Source organism: Myotis lucifugus, unplaced genomic scaffold, assembly GCF_000147115.1.
Source record: "Myotis lucifugus unplaced genomic scaffold, Myoluc2.0 scaffold_103, whole genome shotgun sequence".
Classification (NCBI taxonomy): Eukaryota; Metazoa; Chordata; class Mammalia; order Chiroptera; family Vespertilionidae; genus Myotis; species Myotis lucifugus.
In genome coordinates this window covers 2683616-2710708 of record NW_005871151.1, presented here as the reverse complement: position 1 = coordinate 2710708, position 27093 = coordinate 2683616, and the positions used below count along the sequence as shown (strand labels likewise).

At 43.7% G+C, this 27093-nt stretch overlaps 1 long non-coding RNA gene across 1 annotated transcript in view; it reads right to left on the bottom strand.

Annotated features, from left to right (window-relative positions):
- LOC111826802 overlaps positions 1–27093 on the bottom strand; it is a 35383-nt gene extending 8290 nt beyond the window's left edge. Inside the window, exons 1-2 of the long non-coding RNA XR_002830211.1 lie at positions 26596–27093; positions 21748–21871 (exon numbers count right to left, since the gene is read on the bottom strand). This is a non-coding gene — a long non-coding RNA (uncharacterized LOC111826802). The remainder of the gene's footprint in view (positions 1–21747; positions 21872–26595) is intronic.

The following is a 27093-nucleotide window of genomic DNA, read 5'->3' as shown; positions in this document are numbered from 1 at the left end:
GGCATAGAGGTTTGAGTAATGTGGTATTTGAGAGGATTGTAAGAATTGAGTGTGCCTCGAATAAAAATTGCATGAAGAATGTGTATTTGTAATGGGTCATTAAAATATAAGAATTAGGCATGGCAACCACTCAATGAATTTTGTTGAGGATAAATGTGTTACTTAGCTGATCCCCCAATTAAAGAAATTCTTAATCTTCATTTGGAGAAATCTTACTAATTTTGACCAGCTTCTCTTTTTATTCACCAAACTTGGGATATTCTCTCTAAGGACAACATTGCTTTGAATGTAACACAATAAGAATCGCAAATAACAGTGTCTGGCGGTTTATACATTCTGAATTAGTGTATTTTAGATGAGCTTTCTATGCCTGAACCTTCACAGGAGAATCTCGGAATTAGCAAAAGTTATTGATCTGGCCCATGAATAAACACAGCACCCTCCTCAGAGTATAGATGACTTGTGCAGGTTACAGAGAAAGTGTTTAAGATCAGCTGTTGATTCTGACACTGACAATGTCCCATGGGGAGCAGAAGGTCTTTGGAGCCAGACCTGGGTTTGAATCCCAGTTTAATTACATACTAGCGGAGTTCTTAAGCGGGTCACGTTGTCTCTCTTAGCCTTGACATGCACATTAATATTGTGGAAATAATAACGATCTCATTGAATTGTTATAAGGATTAACCTGGAGAAAAATTTGTGAACAGACTGTCCTGGTCAAGGCTCTTTTTATTCTAAGGAACAGGAAGCCACTTAAACTGGTTCAGCTGAAATGAAGGAACAGGAAATAAAATACAGAGTCCCCAGGGGAGGAACCAGGAACTGGATAGTCAGAATCCAGGTACACGCTCCATCTCCCAGGAGCCACAGACTGTCTTATGGTGCCTCCATCTCTTCCTCTGTGCTCTTCTCCTGCTCTCTGCTCTCTGCAGATTGGTCCCTCAGCTCCTTTCCCAACTATCACCATTCCCCTCCTCTAGACCTTTCTACAGTCCAGTCTTTCCACAGGAAGTCCTGCTCAGTTTTCCTGTGTCCAGCGCTATTTTTGGGGGAGAACTGAATTAACAAAGTTTAAAAGGTTGAGTGACCTCCTTCATCCAATCATCTTTGACCAGGGTATATAGGAATTATTCCTAGAGAGAGGGCTTATAAGAGTGTAGACACCAAAAGTTATCAGCTACAAGTACTCGCACAACAAACATTACCCTCCTCCTCTTTCTCCTCTCCTTACTCTAGCTTAGCAGGTTTCCAGAATCAGCCCAGCACAGATTCATGATTATCTTTAGGTGTTTACTTTTGCTTGGGCTGTACCTTCTACTAAGGATATCCTACTCTATCCATCTCTCCATTCATACATTCGTCCTTTTATCCATCTTTTCATCCATTCATCTACCCATCCATCCCCCTCTATCTTCCTTTTACCTATCTATGTCCTATTCACCCATGCAGACAAACCCATTCCCTCCAGGAAGGGATCCCCGATATCGTCATCCCTCTTGATTCTCCTCTTTTCTGTTGATTCGTTATAGTCTATAACCTGCAATTTAGCATTAACTTATACAATGGCTTGGGTTTTTCTCTTGATCACTTTTAAGGTATTAGTCTTATTGTTTTAACTAGATTATAAATTCATTCAGAACGGAGAGCACCACGGTGTGAATGAAGTAAGTGTTCAACGAATGAAGAAAGTGACAGCACAGTAATATTCTATAGCTGGAAGGGAGCTCAAAAATAATTTAGTCTAGTCCCCTTGATTTCAGAAAAACTGAGATCAGAGCAGTGGAAGTACTTCTGGTTGATTGAATAGAAAGAATAAAATGGAGACTAAGTATTGGAGAGTACTATGCTAAGCGAAATAAGCCAATCAGAGAAAGTCAAATATCACATGATCTCATATGTGGAATCTAAAGAACAAAATAGACTGATGAACAAAACAGATCCAGAGACATGGACCAGACTACTGAATCTCACAGGGAAGGCATGGGTAGGTGGGTGGGTGGGAAGAGATTAACCAAAGAACTTATATGCATATACCATATGCATAAACCCATGGGCACAGATAGAAGTATGGGACAGGGGACAGGGGGTGATGGTGGTCAAGAATGGATCAATGGAAAAAAAGGGGGACATCTGTAATACTTTCAACAATAAATTTTTAACAAAGTATTATTTATATAACAGAAGAATCCTCTCCAATAATATTATATAATAGCATTTGAAGAATGACAATTATTTTGACCTAGAAGGGAACTTCAAAGTGATCTCGGACATGCTGTTTATAGATGAGAAAACTTTTTCCTATACAAGGAAGTGATTTGTCCAAGTTCACCCAAGTATTTAGTGGCAGAGCTGGGACCAGGCCCCACATCTCCTGCTCACCCCTCTGATTTTCCCCTGCACTCACTGCACCGAGTCCTTGCCTGTGATCTGAGGCATTCCCATTCCCTCCCTTGACCATATACCTGGCACCACAAGACAGGTGAGTACCAGGCTCGTTTGCCCTCACAGCCTGAGATCTGTATTACCTGCCCTGACCCATTCCTTGCACTGTATTCCTTTTTGACCTCTTCTTCCACCTGTCTGTCTTTACCTCGGCTCACTTTGTCGGTTTTAGCCTCGCCTTGCCCTGTGGACTAACCTCTGGCTCCTGACCTCTGGCTGGTGTAAACACCCTTTCCAGTTCAGCTTGGTCTCAGGAATGGGAATTGCTCGCTATTGGCTAATTTCTGCATTGGTTTAACCCACATTTACTCTCCATGTCCTCTGGGAAGGGCTCTGACTCTGAGAAGTGCGGAGATGAAGAACACAGTCCCCACTCAGTAAGTTCATGATCTAGTGCTGAGAGATTTTAAAAACAATATGGCAGGTGTATTCATTTTAGAGCTTTATTCATATGGAGCTTTTAACTGAGCCCAAAGTGGTGGGAAGTGCCAGTCAGGGAAGACTTCCTACATGAGGTGGTTCCTGAGATGAGCCATTAAGGACACACATTGTCAGCTGATGAGGCAGTGGGGTAGCGGTGAGTGGATATGCAGGCAGAATAAACATGAGTAAAGGCATAAAAGCATGAAAAAACGAGAGGTTTAAAAGAAATGACAAGCCCCTTGATGTTCTTGGAGAATAAAAAGGAGGGTAGGGGGTAGTGTGGGATGAGGCTGGAAAGGTTGGTAAACCAAATCAGGAGGGCCTTGTCTGCAAGTAAGATCATTCTACTGTTGGGATTTAGGGAGCTCATAAATGACACCCCTGTTCTTGGCCCAAGTTCCTAATTAATTGAGAAAAACCCCAAGGAGTTAGCTGGATGGAGATAAAAAATGTCAGCTTTACTGCTGATAAAACAATAAGCATGGCTTAGAGCTGGCTAAATTGCTTGCTAACACTTCCCAGAACTGAACTTAATTCCCCAAATATAAGCCTTTCCTGCAGGGACAGATCTGCTTAGAGCCGATCAGAACATTTCCTGAGAATCTGGCCCCCCAAAAGAGAGAGAGATGGAACTGAGCATGCTCACCTCCTTGTTTTAAATTCACCAATCATATAAGGTCCTCCTCTGGGGGGAAGTGGGTGGAAATGTTACTCTAATAGTGGCCCCTCCACTTGGAAACATGAAGCAAGGGGCGGGCGGGCGGCGGGGGGGAAGGTTCCTACGTGACACTTACCCACCATTTACTGAGCACCTACTTATTGCATGCTGTCATGCAGAATGCCCTGGTTCCACAGCTGGAACTGGACAGAGTCAGAATTTGGTTGGGAAGGTTCTCTAATTGAATGTGTAAAAGGACATGGAAACCTCTACCCTTGAATGTCAGGATTGAAAGAAACCCTAAGACTCATTGAATCTGGGTTTCCATCAATGCTTGAAAATACCTATAACATCTTCTTCCTCTGACCAAATGTCCGTTCACTCTGAATATGTCATTGAAAAGAAACTCATTATCTCCCACAGCACAGACATAGCAGAGAAAATGGCTGGTGCTAACTTAGGGTAGCACTCTCTATGAGATGATGCTCATATTCTGTGTTCATTTTCTATTTTGTTATTATACCTACTTGAACTAGTAGTCACTTGCTAGATATTTATTGAACGATCACATGAATAAGTGAGTCAAATGATCCCTTTTGGTCTAATATCTGATATTGCTATAGGTATGGGGGTCATGACTTAATCTGTATTGGCCAGAAATCTTTCCTTGCAAATAACAGAAACTCAATTCAGACTAATTTAGGAAAAACATTTAAAAGCCTGGGGTGGAGTGGGGATATGGAATTTTTGGCCCTGCATAAGCAATGAGATGAATGGGCTGGCCTCCATGCCATCTGCCACAAGGGATCTCAAATGCTATTACGTCTCTCTGCTTCCTGTTCTGCTGTCTCTCCTTGTGTGGGCTTTATTCTCTCTCTGGTGGGATGCTTGCCACCAGGAGCTCCAGGTTCATCCAAATCTGTTATTTGAATGAAAAAAGCTGAACAGTGAGTGGTTCAACTAAGGCCACATGCTCATCATTGGATCAATCACTATGACCAGAAGAAATTAGTCCTCTTACTGGTCCATCTAAGTTAAGTGGGAACCCCAGAGATCAGAGTAAGGAACATGATTGGCCACCTACACCAAGGGGTGGTCCCCCAAAAGAAGGGAAGAAGTTATCAGTTGAAGAAGGGTGCTGTGGAGACCCCAAAATCCCTCTCAGATGCCAACTACAGAACCCAGCTTCCATTGTCAAAGTGTCTCTGCTCTCAGGCATCCCTTCCAATTCTGAGAACTCCTTCCTCTCACAATGGCAATGGTTCAGAAAAGAAAAGGAGGTGAATGGCTAATTCTTTGCAGGAGCAGAAGTTGACACAATGCATATTAATAAAGATGCAGAGAGTATGTGTTAGGGTCTAATTCAAAGAGTCTGAAGCTGGGTGGAGAATTCTGAAGGAAGACAATAGCTGATTCAGCCTTGACAAGAGGCACAAGAAAATGCCAGAAGGGGAGACAATTAACCTGATTAGTAAGAGAATAGGAAGACCTGGTGGCTGTGATCTTGCTTTTATTCACAGAACCCATCAAGTGCCAGTAAATAATCAGCCTGTGAGCAGGCAGTGAAGGTGGCCTCTGCGTTTGTACCTGTGCTGGTTTTCAAGTCCGGCAAGTCTTGCTGGAATCATTAATCCTCCCTTTCTCTAAGAAGTCATTAAGCATTCATTAAAGCCCAACGTCCACCCTTCCCCCAAGCAGAAGCCCGAAGATCTTCAACAATTAGGCCAAAGCCATATAGGATGTACCTTTGCTTTTAAACAAATTACTCATAAATTTGAATAATTTGATGTCCTGGAGGCCAGTCCATTCATCTCATTGATTATGCAGGGCCAAACTGTGGTTCTTAATGTGGGCAACTCTCTCCCCTCAGCTATCAGCCCCTTCAGGGATCATCCCAGCTGCAGTGCCCCCTTCCCCAGGTAGCTCAAGCGCAATAACAGATCTGTTTGGAGGGTACAAAGTTCTGATTGTCTTGACCCCTCTTGGAACAGCTATTAAGGGCTAGTCTACATCCCGAACTCCCCATGAGATCAGCTGAGGCTGCTGTTGGGCCATCATCACAGCTCACTGTATCCTGCCCAGTCCTGCTTCTTTTCCCTCCTTCCCTGCCACACATGAGACCTTCCAGAGTATTCTTTAATAAACATCCTTGCATGCAAAACTTCTGGTTTCCTGCTTCCTGGGAACCCAACCTGCCACAACCTGTCAATAACTCTGCGATGCAGCATCTGCCTTCCTCTCTGATGTCATATCTCATGAGCCTCTCTCTCGCCAAGTCTGCTTCAGCCACATGGACCTTCTTTTGATGCCTCAGGGTCTTCTCACTTGCTGTTCCCTTTGTGTGTGAAGCCTTCTCCCCCTACCCATCGGGACCAGCTTAAACAGCATGCATTTAAAGATGCTTTTCCTTGACTACCTCCCCCTGTCCAAATAAATAGGAAATCCCCCTATGTACAATCCCTTTCTTCACCCGTTGCTTCTCCTTTGTGGTGCGTAGGCCAGTTAGGATGATTTGAACAGAACAGTTAGGATGTTCTTGTAACAGTTATGTGCAATGAACAGAACACCTGAGTAAAAGGAACTTCAATAATAGAGATTTATGAGTCTCACAAAATAAGAAGTTTAAGGTGATTCTAGGGTTTGCGCAAGGGCTCGTCGGTGTGATTGGGATGAGGGAGTGGCACTTTGTGCCCTTTCCCGAAGTTTCCTTTCATGGAAAGGAAGCTCAATCACTGTCACTCCTGGTCTCTTTCTCCCCCTTTACTCTCCCATCCCTGGAGTGGAAGATGGCTTATCTGTTTGATAAATTTGGTCAAGCTCCTCTTAGGACTGCTGATCTGGATGGGATCTGTAAGTAGGTACTGAGACTGCCTAAGATGGAGGATCAGGCCCAACTGGTTCTCCCATTAACTTATATCCCATACCGAGCCCTTATCAGTAACTAGGATGATATAGTTCCCTTCATCTCTTCCTCCATTAACTGATTTCTCAATTTGTTCAGAAATCAGAATGAGAAGATTGGAAGCTACTCATTGGGCTTCCTTAGAGACTCCAATAGACAGAAGCTCAGATACGTCCAATCTGCCTGCTCTGCCATCATTCCTGTGTCCACAATGTGTCCCTTAGTGTCACCAGATGGCCACAGCTGCAAATATCACATTGTCACATGACTGCAGGAAGGATGAAATGAGACAAAGGGGCTTTTCTCTCAAGTAGTGTTGTCTTTTATTAGGGAGGAAAATATTTCCCAGAAGCCCTCAGTAGACTCCCTTACAGCCCATTGGCCAGAACTGGGTCAGATGTCCACCCCAGACCAATGACTGACAGAGAAAATGGAAGTATTATGACAGTTAAGTCCAACTCAACTAAATTATAGTGAGTCACTTGGAACTGGGGATGTGACTTCCCAAATAAAATCAGGGTTCTGTTAGCAAACGAAAGAAAGGGTGTGATGGTGTTGGATAGGCAGCTCCTAGTGTGTGCTCCTGTACTGTTTGCTGAGTATTTCTTGGTTTGATGATTTATTAATGATCTAACTATTCTTTCCAACATAAGTCCCACACAGCAAGATGGGTGGCTGTGTTGTTCATGGTTGTGCCCTCAGGACCTATTACAGAGCCTTCTTCAAAGTAGGGACTCAATAAATATTCATGAGAACCTATGAATAAGTACATGCTCAGAATCGCTGGGCACCAGAGTAAATGCCAGAAGAAATGTCAGACACACTTCTTGTTTTCTAAGCATCCATGGTACAGATGAGGTAAGACTGGCACATTTAAATCATTTTCAATCAGTAAGACGGCTCTCTTTCTTAGTTCTTCCAAATAATATTAATTGAGTGTCTACTATGCGCAAGCCCAATGGTAGGTGCTGGGGATGTGAACAAGACCCAGATCCTGTCCCTGATGGGAAAAGATTAGTGAGGGAGGCAGGTGAATGAGAAAACCACCATGATATAGGTAAGTAGGGAGTCCAGGGGAACACACAAGGGGAGGTTCTGTGTTTCCTCTTTGCCTCCAAATTCACAGGAGCCAGCCCAGGGCCTGCCACACCGTAAACACTCAAAAAACACTGGCTATTGTCTCAGGGGAAACACACACACACACACACACACACACACACACACACACACACACACACAACTTATGAAACATGTAGGGCAGACATTGTTGGTTCCACTTTGCATATCAGGAAACTGAGACCGAGAGAAGCTATTATAACAAATAATGAGGGACAGAGCAGGGACAAGAACCAGCTCTGCTGATGGCTTCTTGTTTCTGCTCCTCACCGCCTTTCTAGTGAGGTGACCAGCTGACATCACATTCTTAGGCTTGGGAATTGTTCTGTGTGTGGCACCCCCGCTTGACCTACAAACTCTAAATCCATCTTCTCAGGTGTAGTATGGGCACCGGCATTCATGTCCCTCCTGTCCTTCAGCATCAGGGAATGAGAGTAGCCCGCGCTGGGAGACCAAGGTCTGAACATGTAAGGTTTGTTTTCCTTCCTTTTCTTTTAATGACGGTATGTCTTTAGTATTTAAGTGCTAATTATAATTACTCACTTCCTAGAAAGTGTGCAAACATCACAGCACAGCTGGGAGCCTGCATAATTTAAACATTAATTTAAACATGCTAATTTAACTTCACAATCTGGGATTGTGTGGGTTTTACCAAAGAGCCCTCAAACCCTGGAAGGTAGGGGCAAAGGTTTTTTGTTTTATCATCTGCATCTCTCCTCTAGTGCTCTGTGTGGGCCTTTGAATGGAATTACAAGGCTTTACATGAAAATGGTAACAAATGTCCTCAAACTATTTAAATATTATTATGACCTTAAGCATTCAAAGAGCTTTGTTTTGCCAATTCCCAGCTATAATTTTCATAGTTTAATGAGTGTAATTGTTCTCTAACTCAGGCATACAGGAAATAACATTGTATTTCCTTTAAATCATCTTGATGATGACACTAGACCCCTATCCCACTGGAATGTGGGGAATTTGATCTCAAATTTACTGGGGATTCTTTCATGTCCCAGTAAGTGGTCAGGTGTCCTCACTGTCCAAGCCCAAGGAGAACCTTCATGAGCCATTCATAGGGTTTCTGGACCATTCATAGGGTTTCTGGGCCATTCATAGGGTTTCTGGGCCATTCATAGGGTTTCTGGGCCATTCATAGGGTTTGGAGGTTTTTCCAGGTGGGCACAGTATCTCCCTGCCTCAGGCACACTGAACAGCCATCCTCTCTGAAGCTCTACAGAGCAGTACGTGGGTCTCTGTTACATGAAGAAACCATGGGCTGCACCCTCTTCCTGGCTGGACAAGTTTTCCTCTCTCTAACGTCTCTCCTTCCTCCCTTCTCTTTCTGGGGAGACCAACATTGTCTCATCAAATGGCTGAGACTTGAACAAAAGATCAGAAAAGCTTTGGCTCCAGATTCTTTGGCTCTTCTGCCCTGTAAGCAGACACACAGAGAGCACAAGGCCCCCTGCTTGGACTGCTGGGAGGGAACGGTTTAGGAAGAACAAGCATGATCTAATCTCTTAATATATTATCCTGACATATTAGTTAATCTTCACCAACCAGTGGGTGGTGGTTGTTTTTTTAACCCAGAAAGATTAATTTACTAATACCCAATGCATGTATTCGAATAATATTTATTTCACATCTCTGACATACAGTGCAGTGTGCTACTGAATGCAGACGCAGCCTTGCAATAGGTTGCATTATTGCCTTCAACTCTTCAACCATCCCTGTACCTGCACCCTATGCCGTGTGACTTTGCAGTGGGCCCCACTAAAGGCAGGTTATATTTTTCCACTCCAGTGAGGTTAGGCTTGGCCATGTGGCTCCAGAGTTGGTGCGGGCGGGAGCTAAACCATTTAAACACTCCATCTCAATTATTTATTGCCTCACAAACATTTCCTAATGGAAGTCTCACAGTCATCATATTATTATCCCCATTTTACAGATCAAGAAACTGAGGCTCAGGGATAACAAGTATCTTTAGTCAGTGTCCGACTTTTATACAAATGAGCTACTGAAAATGTGTACGTGAGTCAAAGGTTATAGGGATGAGGGAGGGGAGGTATATCTCCCAGATACAAGAACACTATGGAATTCCTGTTTCTGCATCATCTTTGATGATATGCCTCCTACACTTTGTGCATGTCCTTTCTTGTGCTCTTTTCCTTCCCAAGTAAATATGGTTGGCCAGCTTACATCAGTAAGTGTCAAACTGAAGCTGAAAAATTTACTGATTTCTGCTCCCTGTTCTCCCTCTGGTTCTTAATAGTGTTACATTTCTGAGGGCTATTTTTCTCAGTATAAATACCAATGTTATCAATTTTCAATTTTCCACTTATTTTTATAGAACAGTGAAGGGAAAATGAAATAAAAGAGCTAACATTCAGGGGAAAAAAAGAGCTAACATTCGTTAAGCACTTACTATTTTGTGCAACACCCATAAAAAACGTGTAGTGCCTTCATAATCGTGTATGCTGCATTATCAAGTATTCTCTTGAAAAGAGAGAAATTCTGTTTTGATTAGGCATGGATGAGAACCCAATCTTCCGCTTAGAAATTTACATGTCTCAGACTTAAAGGAATTTTCCACAGGCGGGGTTCTGCCTTCCTACATTTCAAGCCTTGTTTCTCTCCCCTACCCACTCCCCTCTAGTGCCCGTCTCTGTAGGACACTCTGAAAGCACAAGTGACCTCTAGCCCTGTCCCTTTGGGTTACGATGATGGAAGAATATCACGGTGGGTTGTAGGAGCATTCTGGAAGCCATTCCCACACTAGCCTTTGGGTAATAGTGTAACCATACATCACCATTTCACTAGATCCAAACTAAATGGTTCCCCTTAGGCCAGATCCCCAAAATATTCTTGACCAATCCAGTGCCACCTGACATGAGGGAACATAGGAGGGAGATGAAGCATTGTTAAAATATTTTCCTTATGAAAATTATATATGCAATTCCATAGCTAGGGGCCTACCTGGGGCCTTACCAGAAGCCTGTACCATGTGCCTATGTAGCTGAAACTTCAGTAACTTCACAGTAATCCACCTGTGTGAGGCCACAGCTCAACCGGAGTCATCTGGACTCTAGGTCACCAGGAATGGGCATTGTGGTAGCAGGGGTGGTAAAAGGGATGGGAGTGCTAATAGAAAAGGCACGTGGCTGATGACCTAGTTCAGGGGTCAGCCAACGAGGATGCATGGGCCAAGTCAGGACCACGGCCTGTTTTCTCGAATAAGGTTGTACCGGAACACAGTTACACTCATCCATTTACGTACTGTCTATGGTGGGTTTGCTCTGCAATGGCAGAGTGGAGTAGTTGCATCAAGAGACTGGTCCACAAAGCAGAAAATATTTACTATTTGGCCTTTTATGGAAAAAGTTGGGGGGGGGCGGGAAATTGTGGTCTGTAAAAGAGGAAAATTAGGCAAGAAAAAGCTAACACTAGATTCAAACTATTGGGATTTCATTCCGGCTCCATCATGTCATGACTGTATGCCTGTGGGCAAGTATCTATTCTAGACTTTTCTGAGCCTCAATTTCCTCACCTGTAAATGGGGATAATAGTTCTTCTGTCATCATTTGCTATGAGGATTAAACGAAGCCTGGTATGTAAAATGTTGGCACAGGGCCTGACATAAAGCCAGGGCTTTAAATATCATAGGCTATTATTAGCTGACAGCCACAAAGATACCAGTTTTTTTGTTCAAATATTGTTGGCTCCGGTAGAAGGATTTTACGTGTGCAGTGAAGCCCGGTGGTTGGATGCTAGCGGTTTGTTCCCTGAGGGGGTTCTCTTTGTTGTATTCCACCGGGAGGCAGCTGGAATAGCCCCGGGCAGTTTTGATGTGATTAGCATCATCCTGTTTCTCTCCAGGGACTCAACACTCTATATCACAACCAAAGTTGAGATCATTTTCCTCCTCTTCAACACTCTCACCATTTTTTCAGAGGCAAGCAAATTCTCTAATCCAATCATTCATTCACCCCTCTCTTCGAAGAATTTCTGGCTTTCCTAAGGAAGCATCAGCTAGGCTGACCCAACTGCTTGCTGTACAGTTGCCACCCTGCCTCTCCTTCTTTCTTTTCTTATTCCAGATCACTCTTCCTCGTCCAGTGCATAGCAGGGGATGGGATTGGCAGAAGAAATTTACTCAGGAATAAATCTGTATCAGTCAAAATACTTTTGGCTGCAAATAAAAGAAAGCCCAACTTCATTTGGCTTAAGGAATGAGGACATTTATTAGTTTACTAGTGGCCCGGTGCATGAAATTCATGCAGGGGGGGGGTGTCCCTCAGCCCAGCCTGCACCCTCTCCAATCTGGGACCCCTTGGGGGATGTCTGACTGCCGGTTTAGGCCCGATCCCACAGGCAGTTGGACATCCCTCTTGCAATCCGGGACTGCTGGCTCCTAACCGCTCACCTGCTGGCCTGCTCGCCCCCAACTGCCCCCCACTGCCGACCTGCTCACCCCCAACTACCCCCCCCACCAGCCTGCTTGCTCCCAACTGCCCCCCACCAGTCTGCTTGCCCCCAACTAGCCCCCCCCCTGTTGGCCTGCTCGCCCTCAACTGCCCTCCCCTCCTCGCCTGATCTCCCCTAATTGCCTCTGCCTCGGCCCCACCACCATAACTTTGTCTGGAAGGTCTTCCGGAAGGTCTCCCGGTCTAATTAGCATATTACACTTTTATTAGTATAGATTAGCTCTCATAACCCTAGGTTCCACAGTTGGGTACTCAAGTAGCTCAGAAACATCAACAAAGGCATGCTCCTTCCATGGTATTGGCTTATGCTCTTGGGTGGCCTCCCTCGTGGTCCCAGGATGGCTGCCCAGCTCCAGTGATCACCTGCTGATCGCAACATCAAGAGCAGAGGCAGATTTCCATGAGGCTAATGAAACTTAAGCTTCAGGGTCCCTCACCTTCATAGGACCCTTCAAGGTCTAGCATTGTGCTCATATACTTTTTTGACATTTTCAAAAATAAGAGGTATATGTTCTCTTTTACCTAAAGGAAGTGCTTTAAATTTTATAAACTTTAGACCCCAAAATCTGGACCCACCTTGCTCCTGAGGTAGAAAAAAAAGAACTGTCCTACTGTGGGGCCCTTTTCTAAGAACAAAGAAAAGGTTCCTGAGAGGCCCCTTCTTCCCACACCACATTCTTCCCTTTGTATCTCATTGGCCAAAGCTGCATTACATGTTATGCTTTAATTGTTACTTGGTGCATTGGTCCAGCTTATCTGAGAAGCAGATGCTGAGATAAGATTAAACATACTAGTTCTGTCCAAACTTTCCTGGTGGTATAGTCTCATAGCTCCCTGAACTTCCCTTGTCATCCCAGTTATTATAAAGTTTATGTCATGCTCACCGTTGATGCTCACCCCTGAGCAGCATGTGCAGCATATGGTAGATGCTCAGGAACTCTTTCTATATGAGTTAATAAATGAAGTGAAATGAATTCTGGGGAGTACACACACACACACACACACACACACACTGGTATACTAGTATATGTGTATGTGGTTGTCTAAGTGCTTCTATTCCATTTATTGAGTGCTTCCTTTATGCCAGCATATAGTAAATTCTGCCAGCAGTCTTGGGAAACCAATAGTAGCATGTCCATGTTGTGGTGAGGATATAGAAGTCTCTGTTTTAAGGCTACTAAATAGTAGAAGCAAGAGTCAAATCCTAGGTCACTGATTCTAAAACGTATGGCCCCCAATTACATTCATTCATTAAGTTATTCAATAAATATATACTTACTGCTTACTGTGTGCCACGTACTGTTGTAATAATCATATATCCTGTGTCCAGAAAATATTGCTCAAATCAGAAGACTTAAATTTTGGCAAGTGAAGGGTAGTACAAAGAAATTAAAATACACATGTCCTATCTCTTTTTATCTGTACTTTTCTTCTGAAAGAAGAACCTACCTGTACGTCTTCAGTGTCATGTGGCTTATTTTAAAATTTTCAATGTTTCATTCATATGCATAGTATTTGTTTAATGAGATTGTAAATTACTGGGGATTAGGGAGACACTCATTATTGAGTTCCAACTGTAAGCTTGCCTGCAGTTAGGACAATGATGGGCACACTGGGCTCAATAAATTCCTATTGGATGAAAAAGAATTAGTTATCAGTCAAGGTTTTTGGCTGCAATCAATAGAAACCTGCCCAGAGTGATTTGTGCAAGAAAGGAATTTATTGGAAGGATATAGCTCACAGAATCAGCTTCATAACATAGGCAGGAACAATGAGAAGTTGGATAGAAAAAATACAGCCAAAGTCATGACTGTTTGAGCTACTACCACTGGCACCACCACCACTGGCCACTCAGTCTACCACTCAGGGCACAGAATGCTGATGTTCACTGCTGGACTACTGTATCAGATAGGTTATGTTGCAGTAACAAACAGCCCTAACATCTCAATGGCTTAAATGACAATGGTTCCTTTCTCATGCCCATTATATTTCTGCATGGTGGACAGGGTGGCTCTGCTCATTAGAGTGACTTAAGGTTCCAGGCCAATGGAGGCCTTATGTTTCTATGATCCCAGAACCTGGAAAATGGAAGGGCATAAGGACAATTGCAGCTAATGAATTTAACCAGCTCTTAAAGATTCTTTCTGATGTAACACATGTTATTGCCCCTCACATTCCACTGGCCAAAGTAAAGTTCATGACCATGCCTAATTTCTTAGGGGGCAGGAAATGCAATTCTATTAAGTGTCCAGAATGAGAATTTTTGTATTTGTGATCAGCTTTGGTGATCGTACAAGTTCCAATACCACTTCCACCACAGGGGCTTGCTCACTAGCTCTGTATTTGGCATGACATTTAAAATGCAAAATCCTGGTGGAATCATCCCACCAGCCAAGGTTAGGTCATGTCCAGTGCTTCATCAAGGAGGCACATAAGGGAGGGTACCTGCTAGTCAGTCAAAGGGCCACAAACATGCCAGAATTCTTCCCTATCTTTTTTGGTTAGAATCTGTACTGCTGATCAATGAAGCTTGCTTCTCCCAAGGTGATGCATTCTGAAAGGGGTTCCAGATTTGGACTAAACTCTAAGCTTTTTAAGGAGATAGTGCTAGGTACTCAAAACATATCCTTTTAAAGAATAAATTAATTAAGGAATTGCGTCTTATTTATTCTTATGCCCAAGAACCTAGCACTCAATACAAATTAGTTCTACGTGTTTCTTCAAGTGTTTTTCTAAATGAAAAAGCTGTTACTTAGGAGGCCAAATAAGTATGAAAAATGCCGGGTTCATTCAATCAATCTTTGTGGTAGGCAGCCTCTAAGCCAGTCAATGATCACATCTCCCATCAGCACACCCTTGGGTAGCTGCTGGGGTCCTGCCCCAGCAGGTCCAGGGGTCCCCAAAGGTGTGGACGGAGTCGGCCAGTCAGGTTCTGTCCAGGATCTTTTGCCATGTTCTCTCGATAGGTTCTCCATCCAGCTTCTCCAGGTTCTCCTGCCATGTTCTGTCTAGGTTCTACAGCCAAGTTCTGTAGCCATGTTCTCTCACTAGGTTCTGTCTCTAGGTTCTGTCTCTACATTTACCTTTCCCAGCCAAGTCCTGTCTCTAGGTTTCTGTGTCTCTAGGTTCTTCAGCCAGGTTCTCTCGCTAGGTTCTGTTCCTAGGTTCTGTGTCCTGTTGTCTTGTTACATATGTATTTATACCAGTTGATTCCAATCCTATCAATCTCTATTCCAAAGGTTAGGGCGTTCCTTATCTCCATTCCAGGGAGTAAAGATTATGTAGCTTAAGCGTGATTGTTTGTAGTTAAAGTGATTAACTACCCGCCTGGCACTTAGTTAAGGGGTTTTATCCCCTCCCTAACTTCAGGGAAAAATCCCTACCTGGGGAAACAACCTTTCTCGGAGAGGTGACCTTGGTTAAAACACATAGCACCAAGAGGGTGAGCAAACATATTAAGAACAGTATGCCATATATGCCAGGTCCCTTGAAACAGCAAGGATGGACCGGCTCCCAGCAGGTAGCACCCTCACCTTGGGTATGGATTGGACTTATTGATTCACATCTAACAAATAGCAGAAGTGATGGAACATCAACTCCAAAACCCTATATAATAAAAGGCTAATATGCAAATCGACCGATTGGTGGAACAACCGGTCGCTATGATGTGCACTGACCACCAGGGGGCAGACGCTCAATGCAGGAGCTGCCCTTTGGTGGTCAGTGCTCTCCCACAGGGGGAGCACTGCTCAGCCAGAAGCTGGGCTCATGGCTGGGGAGCGCAGCGGTGGTGGCGGGAGCCTCTCTTCGTTAGCGCTAAGGATGTCCGACTACCAGCTTAGGCCGGATAGCCTCCAAGGGCTTCTGGACTGTGAGAGGATGCAGGCTGGGCTGAGAGACACCCCCCTCTCCCCCCCCCAAGTGCATGAATTTCATGCACCGGGCCTTAGGATATAAAAAGACTGTGGCTTCTATCTTGGGTGACTTCTCTTGCCCTTTTGTTCAGAGGGAAGCCAGATGTCATGCTGTGAGCTTCTCATGTGACAAGGAACTGAAGCCTCTAACCAACAGTCGGTGAGGACCTGAGGTTTACCAACAGCTATAAGTGATCTTGAGACGACTGCACCACAGTCAACACCTTGATTGTGGCTTGTGAGACCCTGAGCTGAGGACACCTTTCCCTTTAACTGTGCCTGAATTCTTGATCCACAGAAGTGGTGAGATGAAATGTTTGCTCTTTAAACCCCTAAGTTTGGGGGTAATTCTGTATCAGCCATAGATAACTAGAACATTCATTCTATATATATCTAATCGCACTATATGAAGCTCTTTGGGACACATTAGTGAGCACAACAGACCTAATTTCTGCCCTTGTCGAGCTTAAGTTAATTTAAACAGGTTTCTATGCTATAGGAATAGACAGTCTTTAATATGCAAATGTTTGCCATGAATCTCTAAGAGCCAGAGAATGGGTCTCTAACTTGTCAACATTTTTTTCCCTTTGCATTTCATAGGGCTAATGTTTTATGAAGCACACATTGGAAAATTCTCTATTAGCTAAATGAGTAAATGAATTAAAGTTGTAATTTTAAAGGCTTAAGCTCCCTTGCAAAAACTTCAGAGCACGCCCCCCTTTGTTTATGATGGGCTTAATAGCTATTTTTTTCCTGGACCCCATGCGCATGTTCACTAATTCACTTAGCAAACACTGACTGGTTATCTGCGACACTGGGAGACACTGCAAGCATTGCATTGTTGCTTGGGCGGTGGGGCTGCCATCTATCTCCTGAAGTATATTCGGAAACCCACTAATGGTTTCGTGTGAGTAATGGTTTAAGTCACAATATTTGGGCAAAGAGGAAGAAGAAAAAGAATGGGACTGGCTAATGTTAAAATCAAACCTTGGCTGAAAACGGTAATGTGTATTGAAGCCAGCATTGTCCTCAAGGAGAAGAGACATAATCAGTATTGAAACAGCGCCTAAAGCACTTCATTGGACTGTATTTAAGACGTTTAAAGAACTCTTGGAACAAATAAAGCCCTGAAAAGATCTTTCAAATTGAAATGAATTCTTGGCATGCTTTCCCCTCAACTACCACTGCTCTCCGCTCAACAGCCCGCTTCAGAGAAGCCCGGGGAAGCAGGGCTTTTGTCTTAATTGTCTAGCGCGAATCAAGTGTTTCATATTTTGGATGGAAAGCAGGAAGGAAAAGGACACCTTATTTATGAAACAGATTGAAAGGGCAGTCCTATGTTGTCTCGGGTGCACTGCTCCTGAAGAATTCACGTGTCATTTCCGGATGGAAGGAGGGAGCAAATGGCCGGGGAGCCGAGTCTCAGCAAACAATGTCTCCTGTCTGTCCTGGGAAGGCATGTGGGGTCTGGTCTGGAAGTAAGGCAGCCCTGGTGTCGGCAGAGGTGCAGAGAAATAAGATGGACTGAAGATTTGGAAGTCAAATGCGAAGACAGGAGAGAAAATAGAGGAGGGCGTGTATCCCCTCGAGGACAGGGCAGGCCTTTCTAACCTTACCAGCCTTAAATGAAAGAATTGACGAACATAACCACAAGAAAATAAAAATCTTATGCTAGCTAGCAAATTAATCCATTAATTAATTAAAAGGGGGTATGGCAAGCTATGGAGAATTACCTACAATATGGATGACAAAGAAAGAATATTTTTACTCTATAAAAAGTTAGTTCTTAACAATCATTAAGGAAAAGACTTAGGACTTATCCCAGGGGTGGGCAAACTTTTTGACTCGAGGGCCACAATGGGTTCTTAAACTGGACCGGAGGGCCGGAACAAAAGCATGGATAGAGTGTTTGTGTGAACTAATATAAATTCAAAGTAAACATCATTACATAAAAGGGTACGGTCTTTTTTTTTTTTTTTTAGTTTTATTCATTTCAAACCCACGGGCCGTAGTTTGCCCACGGCTGACTTATCCCCACCCCCACTCCCAAAGGAAATGATGTAAACAGGGAATTCTTACAAGCAAAGATATAAAAGAGAAATATGGGATCAAAATTCAACTTCTGGGTGATCAGATAAATGTTAGATACTCTATGGAGAGGTAATAGCATAATGGTAAACACTATAAAGAACATATCACACACACACACACACACACACACACACACACACTCACACACTATTGAGAGAATAGGTAATGGCACAGTCTCTGGATTTAAGCTGCCTGGGTGGCTGCTCCCTAGTTGTGTGACCTTCAGCAAGCTGCTGAACCACTCTGCCTCAGTTTCCTCGTCTGTAAAATGAAGGTTCTCTGGTTGTTTTAAAGGGCAGGCAAGTTGATATGTGTTATATACACTTGGGATAGTACCTTGCACATCAGGAATGGCATATAAATGTTAGGGGTTACTATCTCTCTTATTAAATTGATAAATATAAAAATGAGTATAGCAGAGGTGTCAAAGGGATGGAGACAGACACTCTTGTACACTGCTGGTGGATACAATTGGTACAGTCTTCTTGGAGGGCAATTTAGCATCATGCATCAGGCTTTTAGAATGTTGCATTGCCTTGGACCAAATTCCATTGTAGGAATTTTTCCCAAGGAAATAAGAAGTCAAATATATAATGAAGTAGCTGTAAAGATTTTTTTCAGAGCTATGTATAATTATGCAATACTGGAAGAATCTAAATGTCCAACAATAATAGATTCATTGAACAAATTATTGGACATCTGTTTAGTAGAATTCTATGTAGTAATCAGATGATATAAGACAAAACCACTATAAAGGACATTTTGGGGACAATTGTAATCTAAATTTTATTTTAGAAAACATTATTATATCAATGTTATTTCTTGGTTGTGATAATGGTCTTATAGCTCCTTGTAAGAGAACGTAGGATACATGCTAAAGTGTCATGTTCTTTGCAGCTTACTTTCAATTAGGTCAGAAAAAAGAACATATAAGTCACAATCACATACATACACACACACACACACACACACTTCTAACACACAGAGAGAAAGCAAATGTTAGCAATGGTGAATCAGGGTAAAGGTTGGATGGGGTGTTTATCAAATTTTCTGTTTGAAATTCTACAAGATAAAAAGTTGAGGAAATGTAAAAAAACATTTAAGGACAGGAAAAAGTGATACATTTTAATGGAAAAAGTAGTTCACAAATTTATATATACACCGTTCTCATTTTTTAATTAAAAGATTAGGATTAGCTCACAGTAGCTGGTGTTTATTGGAGCCATTTTTCTGTGCCAGGCTCTGTGAGAAAGTACTTACATGCATTGTCTCTGTAGTATAACCCTATGAGGATATGAGGCATTGTGATTTCCCCATAAAAATATTAATAGTTGGAAACTCAGAGGTTAAAAACTTATCCAAAAACCACATAGCCAGCCACTGGTTCTTAAACATGGGTCTTTATGACCCCAGTTCCACACTCTTAACTATTACTCTATTGCACAAAGAAAAGAGAAGGCTGCTGTAGCTCCTGACAATAATAATTATTATAACTAATTATTAACAATAAAGGCTGTAATGGATGGACATTTAAAGAAGCAGAACAAAGAAAGAGGCTAGTTCTATAGGACAGAACTGGAGAAGTGTGGTAGTTCTTAACATTTGAGATGGGCTTTGAAGGGTGCATAGGAGTCCAATACACGAAGAAAAAAAATGCATTCAATGCAGAAGGAGTAGCATGAATGAAGACTCAATGTATTTAAGAAACTATACTTAGTCTGTAGGGAGTATGGGGCCAGGTAACCAGGGCAGATAGCAGCACATGAGATTGGACCGAGACCAGAACTACTCCTTTCCGATGGTGATCGGAGTTGTTTTAGAAAAATGGCCCAGGCAGCAGAGTAGAAGTGAGTCTGGATAGGAAAATGAGACTGTCAGTGGGGAGACTGGCTGTGGGGAACAGTCCCAACGGGAGGCCATGGATGATTTCACCAGGAGAAGGGCAGTGGGAACAAGGGGGGACACAGTCAAAGCTTCCTCCTCTGAAAGTCTGCAGCATTACCTTGGGACACTCCGTGACAGACACATGTCTCGAAGCATCCTCTTATCTTCCTGAACTTGTCCTTTGCTTGTCTGTGCTCATGTCCACACCTGCCCTACTCCTGCTCTGCTTTGTCTACTTTGTAGCACAAGAACTACCTTTCCCAGACTCCCTCACCCTCCAGCTTCTTGATGGGTTTGGCCAAAGGAAGGATGGGAAGAAGGCGAAGGTCCAGGAGGAGGGGACAGGGTAGGGGTTTTTCAGTCCCTCTCTGACTGCCTCTGGTTGTGTTCCTGGCAGCAGCTGTGTCTCATCCCTGAGCCCAGACGCTGCCAGGCAGCCCTTCCCAACATGGAGCTACCTCTCCATTGTGGTTCTAGATCCTGTCATATGGCTCGGCTTCCGGACTCTGGTAACACAATCTTCCCCCATCCCTTCAGCCCAGGAGGTGGCAGAGCCTTCTTGCTGATGCTGCTTTCCTCGTTGTCTCCTTCATGTCCCATGTAGCTCCTCAGCTCTCCCATCCACTCTCTAACTCAGTGGTTCTCAACCTTGGCTGCACATTAGGATCACCTGGGAATCTTTTTAAAATCCTGATTTCTGGGCCTCATCCTCCGGAAATTCTGTTTCTTTGTTATTAATGTTGTGGCCCCACCCCACAACATTTCTGTTTCCTGGCTGGATCCCTTCCCCTCCCCAGAGCAGAAATTCTTAATGAATAGAACTGTACCTCTCCACTTTTAGAATTCCATGAGAAGGATAGAGCAATGATCATCTTAATGAACCATAGGAACCCCCCTGGATGAAATCTGGGGTCAGTGAACCCCAATATTACATAGCAATTGTATATATACGAGGCACGTTTATGCACACACATGCACTTTTCTAGGGAGAAAGCTGGCAGGTTTCCCAGTTTATCAAAGCACATGAAAAATCACTGCTACGAAGCCCACACTCACATTGGGATCTGCTCTGAGAGCCTCCTCCTGCTGACAGGTGCAACTCTACCCTGGTTTAACGGTTACCTTCTAAAGCTCTTGGAGCTGTGCGGCCCTATCTGCCCTGCAAATGAGCAAGCTGTTAAGTTGACCCTGTGATTCTTTCTTTCAGGAGACAGTTCAGAAGAAGTGGGCACATCCTTCCCTTTCTGGTGTGGAGCAGGTTGAAATTGGGGTGGACTCCCCTATAGTCTTCTACCCAGTAACAGAGTCCTCCACTCACAAAGACGTTCGCAGAGCAAAGGGATTGCCACTGAGCCTCACACACACTGACTATGCATTTAGGAAACAGCTGATATTTGCAAGGAGCTCGCCCAGAAATGGTGCAGCGAAACATACATAATCTGTTAATTCAGGTGTGTAATCCTTGAACTTCCCCTTTGCTGACACTCATTGCACTTGCAGCTCTTATTGATGTCTGTCTTTGGACCAAAAGCTAAACAACAGCAATACCCAGGAGGGAGGTGAAGACTCCATAGCCTTCCTCCCGCCCCCACCTGCCCCAACCATCACTGTGTCTGACCTGTAATAAAAGTAACCAACACTAGTGAGCATTTATTTACAGGGCTGGCCCGACTCTGTTCAGATGATCTTATTTAATTCTCACGGGCAACCTACAGGCGTGTGGTATTGTTCCCAATTGAAGAACGAAGGCATGGAGAGGCTGAAGAACTTGCTCACGGTTATGTAGTCAGGAAGTAGTGGGGCCACGCTTTAAGCCCACATGGCCTTGCTACTCACGCACAGTAGATGTGTGGGAAGCATGTGGTGAAGCCCCCAACATGTGCGAGTCCCTCTGAATGAGGCTAGTTCACGTTCTGGTTGTTGGGTTAGTTGCTATGCTTGCTGTTTGGTTTCTAGAATGCTGAAGGACAAAGAATTCTATATTAGTACTCTGATTGACAGGTAGGCTTCCAAGTAATGGGCAGAACATAATTTAATTTTCTTTAGAAAATAGCTTTCTGGCTCTGGTAAAAATGATACGTGTTTATCATTAAAAGTTCAGAAGTACAAAGAAGAAAATTAAAAATCACCAGAACACAAAAGACATCAGGGATAGAACGAGGATCAATAAAACTCATTCAAAAATCACCAGAAATCCAACGAACTAGTTATAGCTATTATTTTCATCATTTCAGGCAAGTTCACATGCTTAGACAGGCATACCTCAGAGACATTGTGGGTTTGCTCCCAGACCACTGCAATAAAGCAAGTTATGATTTTTTTTTTTCTGGTGGAGGGTTGTGCAACATCTGTAAAGTGCAGTAGTGCAAAGGGCAATAAATCGAGGCACAGCTGTATACATATTTAGCTCCACGTAAAGCATTTTACATAAATGGGATCATATTATATGTGCAATTCCCAAACCTCTTTTCAAACATTTCTTCCCTAATCAATATGTCGTGGAAGTAAAGATCACCACCATTACTCTTTGCCCCTGCTTCATATTCCCTTGGATGGATTACTGTAATTCATTTCATCAGGCCTATTGAAAGGCACCGAGATTGTTTCCCAAAGTCCTATGTTAAAACAACACTACCAAGAGCATCCTGTATACTTTTGAAAAAATTCACAAGGATCACCCTGGATAATATCAGAAGATGTGATTTCTGGGAAATCGTAAGGAATGAGCACACACTGACATTTTGATACATGTTGGCAAACTGACCTCTCAAAAGACTGCCTCAATTTATGCTTCATCGTGACACATATTCATCATGATGACTTTATAAATCTTTGCTAATCTGATAGGCAAAATAATCCCAGTAATTTAATTTCTCTTTTTGTTTCTTTTTGAATCTTTAGTATATGCTTATTGTGTGTCTGTATTTCTTGGAGGATAACACACATAAGACTTCTGGTTTTGAAGAAAAGAGTTATTTATGCACAAAGAGGGCCATCTCAGCATTATTACGGCAGTTTGAAAACAGAAACAACCAAATGGGGATTCAAAATTCTCCAGTTAAGGTATAAACATATCTTGGAATATTTTGCAGCCACACAGACAAGAATATTTTGGATGAATATTTAGTAGCATGGGGAATGATTATACTATCAAGTTTTAGGAAATTTCTTGAGGAAAAAATTAAAATGCAAAATAACGTGCAGAATAACTCTAGCTCTTAAAATATGTATGCTTGGAAGAAAAAAGATGGGGCAAATTAGGAAGACTAGAGGAAAAGAATGAAGTTGTTCATGTTGATGACTTCTGTGAGGTGGAATTTTGGATGATTTAAATTTCCTTTTTCATTCTTTGCAGACACTGAGTTTTCTAATAGCATGGGGCTAATATTTAACATTTGACTGATTTGTTTGCTATCTTCAGTGTTTTTTCAGGTCACTCAGACTCAGACACTTAACATTATCATTAATGATTTCGTTATTTTCTTAAATCCTTACCCGGGGATATTTTTTTCCATTTATTTATTTATTTATTTGTTTATTTTTGAGAGTGGAAGGGAAGGAGGGAAAGTGAGGGGCGGGGAGAGGGAGAGAGAGAGAGAGAGAGAGAGAGAGAGAGAGAGAGGTGAGAGAGACACATTGATTGGTTGCCTCCCCAATGCCCACCTCCCACTGGGGCTGGGTATTTAGCCTGCAACCAAAGTAGATGCTTTTGATCAGGAATCAAACCCACAACCCTTCATTCAGTCCTCGGGCTGACACTCTAACCACTGAGCAACTGGCCAGGGCATTAATGATTTCCTTCAGTAAACTAAATGGACATCCACTTTGGTTATTCATAATACTAAGGAACATGCTCATTAGTCCTGGTGCTATATTGGGGGCAAGATCCCAGCTTACAAGGAGTGTGCCCTCCGGAAGGTGAGAGAAGACACGTGCAAAGCATCTGTGGCATGAAAGGGAACAGCAGGTCTACTGACATGGAAAATCCTCCGAGAGGAGGTAGTATTGCAGCCCAGCCTTGAAGCAGAAGTTGGATTTATATGTAACATCTGTCATTTTTTTCACCAAGTCTCTAAGAAATAACTGTTTATTGTAGAAAATAGGAAAATGTGGATGATGGTAACAGACACGTAAAGGGTTATTATCATGTGTGGGACACTGTTAAATCCTGTATATGGAAACATCTCATTTAACCCCACCCCCATGGGGGTGATTATTTTGTGCACTCCCAGTGCAAGAAAAGGAAGGATAAAGGAGATTGAATGAACACTGGGTCCATCATCAGAATACTGACAGAGGCACTCCTGGAACCCAAGTGGACCTGGTGCCACCAGAAGAAAATAAACCCGCGATAAGCCTGTTGCTTCCCCGCCTCTCTTTTCCCTATGCACAAGGCTTGTCCAGGGTGCTCTTGCTGCTTGCACTCTGCTGAGTGGTCGTCACTCAAGCATTATCAGCACATAGATGGTAAGTGAAGGCACAGGAGTGGATGAGCTCACAGGGAAATATGCAGAGAAGAGAAAAGGTCCTGGGAAGAAACCCTGAGCTACAGAGTTGGAGACACCTTCCCAGGTGTCTACAGGGCTGGGCTGGGTGAAGAGCAGGCAGCATCGAGAAAAATTTCACAGGGGTTGATAATCTTGGGGCTGAATCATAGAGATGAGAACTTCGCCAAGAGGAAAAGAGGAAGACAAGTGTCCTGAGCATAGGGAACAATATCTGCAAAGGCATATAAGATACAAGGACAACATGGTAACATGGAAAACCAGCAAGTGATTTCAGGATAGCTAGAGCACAGGGTGTGTGTGTGTGTGTGTGTGTGTTCATTGTGTGTGTGTTCATTCATGGGTGTGCAGGTACCTGTGTGGGTCTGTGAGTATATCCGAGTGTCTGTGTTTATTAACAGGTGTGCATGTGTCTGTGTAGTGTGTGAATATATCTGTGTCTGTGTGTCTATGTGATGATGGAGAGCTACAAAGGAAGGCAAGGTTCAGATCATAAGACCATCAGTATTAGATGGGTTTCCAGATATATATCACGTCCTATTGGTTCTGGTTCTCTGGAAAAACAGAAAAAAATACAGTTTTATTATGAGTAATTGGCTTGTGGTAGTATAGAGGCTGAGAAGCCCCCTAATTTGACGTTTGTAAGCTGGAGACCCAGAAAAGCTGGTGGTGTCATTTAGTTCAAGCCTGAACATCTGAGAATTAGGGGAGCAGATGATGTCAATTCCAATCTAAGGGCTGGAGATGAGACAAGATGTCCCAGCTGAATCAGTGATGGGAAAAACCACGTGGGGGAGGGCAATCTACTGAGTCCACAGGTTCAAATGCTAACTCTTATGGAAAGACTCTCAGAGACATATCCAGAAACCATGTTTACTGGTAGACGGCCCACTCAAATTAACACATAAAATTAACCATCATAATCCCTTCTGAAAGGCTTGGAATATTACAGAAAGCGAGTCTGGGAACAGAGTAAAGAGATCAGTGAAGGTCAGCTAATCAGTACAAACTTGATTTATCTAGAGCAGTGGTTCTCAACCTTGGCTGCACATTAGAATCACCTGGGAATCTTTTTAAATTCCAGATGTCTGGGCCTCATCCTCCAGAAATTCTGTTTCTTTGTTATGGGGTGAGGCCACAACATTAGTAACGAAGAAACAGAATTTCCTGAGGATGAGGCCCAGACATCAGGATTTTAAAAAGATTCCCAGGTGATTCTAATGTGCAGCCAAGGTTGAGAACCACTGATCTAGAGGGCAAGGGGGAGCCTTTTAAGTTGTTCTTGAGAGGAATTACAAGATCAGAACTGTGCTTTTGGAAGATTCTTGGGCTGGATGGTTTAGAGAAAGAGGAGGCAAGAGAGAAGGAAACCAGTTGGTAGAATATAATAATAGTCAAAGTGAGAGATGATGAGATATAGATTCGGATGGTAGCTACAGGGTGAGGGTGGTTCATTGATGCGAAGGGAGGGGTGATGGTGGATTTGGGTTGACAGATATGAGAAACATCAGACAATCTACTGGGTTATCTGGGAAAGTCTACTGTTGAACCATCAAACCCACAGTTCAAAAGTGTGTCCTTCCTTCATCCACCCATTAACAACACATATTTACTGAGGGCTTATGCATGGGGAACCCCTAGTCCAATGTGCAAGTTAGAAATCTTATCAAACTGAAACAACCATTGTTACAAGGGCCCAGAAACCAGCAGCCTCAGGAGTCATGAGGTGTGTATGTGGGGGGGCGGCGGCGGGGGGGGGGGGGGGTGTCAGTCCAAGCACCCAAGCCAGCATTGAAGGATCTGGGCTACCTTGCTACAGGAGGGGACTTCTACGCTGAAAAGTCTAGCCAGCCAGAGGAAGAGGGTGTCCTATCCCAGGAGGATGTTGTATGGGAGCTGGGAGTACCCAGGGGAAGAAGATATGGTTTCTGGCCTGATGGGTGTAGACAAACAAGACGATGCCATTTGACATACATGCAGCCAAGTCACACATATACGTTGTATCTTTCTTTAGTCCAACAGTAAACTCCCCTTGGTGCAAATTTACCCTTTTTAAGGCTGAACTGCCTGGAACCATACCCACCAGGACAGCAAAGTGGGACATGAGCCTTCCCTCCCCCCTCCCCCACTCCAGGGTTTGAAGGATGGGCGCAGGGTCTTCTTGGCTACTGAACGGTACCTAGTTCATGTGCCCTGGTGGCAGGTGGCTACAGTCCAGAGATTCGGCCTTCCTGTGGTCTCATCTCTCTGGCCCCTCAGCTCGCCTGGTTTCTTATCTCCACTAGGGCAAACGGGCTGAAAGAGGGCCGCCTCCATTGGTTTGGGTACCCGAAGGTGAGGGAGAGTGGAGAGGCAGAAAAAAAAACGTGCTTCGTGTAGTAAAGAAAAAAGGAAGTGAAATCCGAAACGCCGCAGCAGGCCCAGCGACCCCAAGCAGACACTGTATGAACAGCCAAGGGGAGCACCTCGGTGAGGGCGGAATCACCTGCCCAACCTACCACCTTCCCGTTCTGGTACCAAAGCTGGGAGTCTGAGGGGCAGGGACAGCAGCAGGGACTTCTGCGTCCCTACGCTCTCACAGGCCCCCCAATTCTCAGGCGGCTGCTCCCCGCTTCCTGTAGCCTTGATTACAGCCAGGGGGCGTGTGTGAGGGGCGGGGATGCGTGGAGCTGAAGAA